We start from the raw sequence: 5,292 nt of genomic DNA, 5'->3' as shown, positions 1-5,292 counted from the left end.
GAAGTACGAGAAATGACTCCCGACCCTATATTCTTCTATTGTTTTGAGCCGGTGGATCAATTGTCATCAGTACTGTCACCTAAGAAGCAATGATTCCGATTCATCTTGGCATCTGATTTTATTCTAATGGGTTAAATTGGGTTCACTTTTACAATTATCCCAGGTTTGACTGCGTAGTATTGCATGACAACTCACAGTTTCATCGGGTTTGGCAAAGCGAGGTTGCTCCATGAATCCGTATATCATATCACATCAGATCAGGCTGAAGTTTGCTGTTTAGCGACTCCATTTGAGAGGCTTTTTATGAAAGTGGGAAGGGTTGATGCAGTCCATGGTTGGTTCAATGCGATTTGAAAAAAAAATGTGGAGAGATGGCAACAACCCGGGGTTTGCTGCTCAGCTGTGAATAAGCACAGAACGAAAAAAACGACGTGATGGGGAAACGCTCAGCTCGCTACAATATTTTTAACAGGCTCTCAGTCCTCGCCTTTTTTTAATTTCCTAATATGTTCTTTGCTTTATTAGTTTTATTTACAACCAGCTCCCCATTAACACCTTACCTGATTACTGAGGAGCTGAGACAGCTAATCAAGAAAATCCAGCAAACCAGCCAAAAACGAGAGGTGGGATTTATTTTCTTGCTTTCATTCAGGCTTCTTCTTTATTTATTTGTTTTGTTTTCGGAAATATTTCGAAACAAACAGTAAATAAAAGGCAGGTATCAGTGCATATTGGCGAAAGGTCAGAGGTTAGAAATTCACGTCAGTTCTGTATCGGAGGCTATGCAGAGGGCGGGAAGAGAGAGGGAGACAAGGGAGGAAAAAAATCTTTCCACCAAGCAGCTTGTTTATTTTAATTAACATAGGGATCCTCTGCTAGGAGCAAGGAACAACCTCCATCTACTGGCTAGATCATTGCGTCTCTTCTCCATTCAAAACCCATCCCTCATCACTCATTAAGGAGGGTACAATTTTGGAAGAAGCTTCTAAGGTCTCAAGGTAAGCTCCTGCATGAGTCTTTGCTCGCAATGCAGCTATTTGGACCTCACGGATGTAATTTGCAGGGTGTTTCTTTGGCGTCGTGGTGTTGTTTGTTTGGTTGGGATTTTTTCTTAACAACACAGAACGGTACTTTCCCCAGGTGTATTCGCAGATAACATTTCATGCATCTTTGTTTTAATCTAGAAAAATAGCTCAGCTTGGGCAGCCTGAGCCTTTCAGCTCAATTTTTTAAAAATGCCCCTCCTTTTGTGCTTCTTTTATTTTTTTCTTTTTTAATGGAATGGCTTCTTTCACCTGTCTGTAATCCAGTCTGTAAGGGATTCCTTTTCGAAAGCAGCAAAATATGATAATTTCCAATGGCTTAATTACAAACGGAGTGCAAATACGATTACAGTTAATACCAGACAACTATGGAGCTGACAGTGCTGAGGTCCTGGGCGGTGAACATTTCATGTTAGACAATAATCTGCCTCTCCTGCTTTCTTCTGGCTGTGTGATCACTTGTTTGTGGTCAGTCACAGCGCTTGGCTATGGAAGATATGTGTTTGGGATTACTGTGCAAAGCGCCTAGTTGTTTCTTATTTAAATATCGTCTCCCTAAGCAGATGAATACGTGTCTTAATTGACATGTTTTCAGATTACCGGGAGCTATAAGCACATTGGAGGTTTGGGGAGTTTTAATCCGATGCCGGTTACGGTTAAAGACACCCTGCGCTTGTGTCCCTCGCAGCGCCAGCCCCGCGCAGTCCGGCAGGGGAGGAGAGGGGATGGTGCCCGAGTCTGGCTGCCTTGCACCGGCTTTAACACGTCCCTAGCACAGCGATCCCAAAGTTGCTTTACGGAACACTCGAGAGGACTCAAGGGAGGAGAAAGATGGTGATGGTAAAATATGTTGTATCTGACTCCGAAGTGGAATTTTAAATGTCTTTTAAAATAAAAAATAATTTTTAAAAATGAGATAAAATAAACCGCAACCTATTTGAATACTGAAAACTATATTAGCTACATTTTGTGCCACCACCAAGAGATGTAATTCTATTCAGATTTCCCTTCTTTGTGTCTAGATTGGTTGCAGTGCCGGCGGACTTTACAAACAGATGAGACTGATCATTAATAGCACTGCACTCCACCACAAGCTCGTACAGCAGAAAATAGCGTTAGGATTTAAAAATAGACCTGGCTTTAACCACCCGACTTGCAGGCAACAGGATCGTAATCCTGTTGCTGTTATTACTACGCGCTTTAAATTTCTGGAAATGATTAAACTGGAAGTGTCTTGAAAAGTTCAGGTGCTGACGGAGAGGGTGTGAAGCTCTGGTGCCCTGCGGGGCGCACCCTCCCCCTTCTCCTAATTATTGCTGGTCAATTATTAATTTGCATATAGACCTTGTCCTAAATCCTCCGAACTAAACACGAGATGGTTCACGCTGCGATGGGCTTTAGCCCGTAGCCCGTGGCCAGGGAGAGCGCGGGCTCGGCGGCAGAGCGGATCGCAGGGACGGCACGCTCAAACCTTCCAGGGCACACGCTAATTGCGGAGGCGGAAGGGGCTCCGGCAGCGCCCGCGGAGCTGCGGGCAGGGCTGCAGCCACCCAGAGGGATGTCCGGGAGCTCTTCAGCCCTGCGTGGGCAGGCAAACGCTGTACCTGTGGAAACCTCCACAGCGATGTATCCCTCATTCTCCCCATCACTCCCCCGTTAGCTCGGGGAGTTCGGGTAGAGCCTTACAGAAAGGAAAAGACCGAGAGTGCCTGTCACGTTATTAAAATATTCTGAATATTGCACATCAGAAATTCTTTCTCAAATGCTACGGCAAAAGGAGATAAAAGTGCCCTGCGATGAGAAACTGTCATTCACGGGCAAAGTGCTAATGCCGATGGATTCATGAGGGGCAGGCTCGTAGATTTGGATTTTAGGTTCCCTGTCGTGTTCTTTGTGAGCTTTTCTCTCCCCCACCCCCCAAGCAAACCAGCAAAACTGTACGGAATCCCTCGTGCTATAATGGCAACCTCTCGCTACCAGCCTGCCTTAGAGCAGCGGAGCTCCAGTTCACAGCGAGGAATGAGATCTCAGGAACATTGAAATAGATTTACCTTGATCTCCTACAGGCCTTTTGGAAACGGAGAAGTCACGTTTGATGCCAGCAACAAACTTTTAGTGTCCCTTTAGGTAAGAAGTGGTCTGCCAGCATTAGGATGTTAATCAGAAAACGCCTTGGAAACCCCTGGCCTCCTTTACTGGAGCAGCAGTAGCTAGTAGCGTATCCTTAACCGTACCTGATGGAGCAGAAAGAAAGGACCCTCTAATTAATTAAGTGTGTCTAACCGGAGGAGGCTCAGTCATTTCTGAGTTTTGTTAGGAGTCTGCCCAATTACTCCTAACGGCGCCGTCGAGCTAAGGTAGAGACGGGAATTTAGCAAGCAATATTTTCCGTGTCTCTGCCTTGGATGCTTTGACGCCGCACCTGCAGAACGTTTCGGTGAACCCGAGACAGCAAACGCGAGATAAGTAGGGGGAGAGGGCAGCGGTGCCCGCGCCCGAGGCACCCGAGGCGGGGGGCACAACCTGCTCGGGGGGCACAGGACCCCCACTTTAGCTTCCGATGGGACTGGGCCCAGCGGCAGCGGGGGCTTGCCCCAGACCCCTCCCCGCTCCCGGCGGGCACGATGAGTTTGACGGTTCTCAGCCCGGCAGGGACGCGATCGCAGCGGGACGGCGGCGGCGCCTCCAGAGGGCTCTGCGGGGCCGACCCGGGCGGGCGGGGGTCGGCGAGGGTCCTGCCTGGCACACGCCGCGGTATCTTTGGCAACCCGAACGCCACGGGAAACGCAGACCATTTCCAGGAGAGCGCATGCAACGTGAAACAGGGGCAGGGTGAGTTACCCCGACAACAGAACTGGAGGAGAATACAGAAAAATTTCCTTCGAAGGGGAAAACACCCAGAACAAACCCTGAACGTGCTTGTAGAGCTCAAAGACTATATTGCAACGATAAGAAACAAACTCGTCTTAAGGGAGTTGTTTTGAGCCCGTCGCTGCGTTCCCCCGAGCGAGGCGGGCGCAGGCCGGCGGTACCTGCCGGGCGCTGGGCGAGCGGGGCGAACCCTCCCGCACAGGGGTTCGCCCCCACCCGCAGCGCCGCCGCTCCTCCCTTCCCTTCCCTTCCCTTCGCTTCGCTTCGCTCCTCCCGGGCCGCTCGACAAAGCGGGGGTGCGGCCGCGCTCCCGTTGCCCGGCGGGGCTGCGGGACACAGGGAAGCACCTCCGCCCATCTCCCCGGGCAGCCGGGGCGTCGCGGAGCGGCGGCGGGAAGGAGGAGGAGGAGGTGGATTGGGGATCCCGAGCGAATAGCTCCCGTATCCCGGATTGAATCACCTTGTTTATTTTTCCTGATGTCTTATTGTGCTAATTGACTTGTTTTCTCCAAGGAAAGCCTATCTTTTCCTCCTCCTTCGCCGCACACAGATATTTTTTCTTCTTCTAGTCCGGGAGTGCTCTGCAGAAGACCACGGCTTCTGGAGAGATCTGCCCTTTTTAAGGGAGATTCCCTCAGCCCTTTTCGAGACTCGTTGGTTTTATAGCTATTACTCTCTTATTAAAACACACACATATATACAACACATTGATTCCCATCCAAAAGGGCTAATTACATTACTTACAGTAAATAGCAGCCCTGCTGTCCAGGGTCTAGTGTGCCAACAGAGAAAAAAAATCCCGGCTTATTTCACTTGATTGACTTCATCTTTGTGTGAAATTGTGTTTTATGAGCTGTATTCTGGCACTCGGAGGAATGTAACAACATTCAATCTGCAAATAACATTAATTTTAGCTACTTAGGGGGAAAGAGAGGGGAGGAAACTTGCTGCCTGAATCTTGGGTTACATGGAAGAGGTGACTCGAGGAGCCCCTGAGGATGTCTCTGGGATGCTTTGGAAAGGAAGTGGGGGCTGGGGTACTTCTTTCACTAGTCGCGCTAGGGTTTGGTGTGGAGTGTTCCCCAGGGAGCAGGGAGCGCAGGACTGCCGCCAGGAAGATCCTTCAGTAGGGATCGAGGTGTCAGGAAACAGCCAGCAGCTGTTTCAGGGAAAGGCAAGGAAGAGTGGTGTGAAAAGTAAGTAGGAAAACGGGGAACGGAGGGGAGGGAGAGCAGACAGAGAGATTAGCCTGGAAGGAATGCACCTCCCGGTCCCCTGCACACAATGATCGTTCGCAGCCCGCGGCCGGGGAGCGGGCGAGGGGAGAGGGTCCTGCTAGGGCGTCCCCGGCCGGCCCGGACCGGGCCCCGCGCGGGGC

At 50.1% G+C, this 5,292-nt stretch overlaps 1 protein-coding gene across 2 annotated transcripts in view; it reads left to right on the top strand.

The window, feature by feature from the left end:
* Positions 1–287: 287 nt before the first annotated feature.
* Positions 288–5,292, top strand: part of LHX9 (LIM homeobox 9) — a 20,242-nt gene continuing 15,237 nt past the window's right edge. Inside the window, exons 1-3 of one of the 2 annotated variants that reach the window (XM_031059148.1) lie at positions 288–623; positions 866–998; positions 1,732–1,883. The gene's annotated coding sequence lies outside the window, so the exon portion shown is untranslated. The remainder of the gene's footprint in view (positions 624–865; positions 999–1,731; positions 1,884–5,292) is intronic. The other variant, XM_005423714.2, reaches the window with a different exon arrangement.

This window comes from Geospiza fortis, unplaced genomic scaffold, assembly GCF_000277835.1.
Source record: "Geospiza fortis unplaced genomic scaffold, GeoFor_1.0 scaffold229, whole genome shotgun sequence".
Taxonomy (NCBI): domain Eukaryota; kingdom Metazoa; phylum Chordata; class Aves; order Passeriformes; family Thraupidae; genus Geospiza; species Geospiza fortis.
The sequence above is the reverse complement of the archived record's forward strand: the minus strand, read 5'-3'. Positions and strand labels throughout refer to the sequence as shown.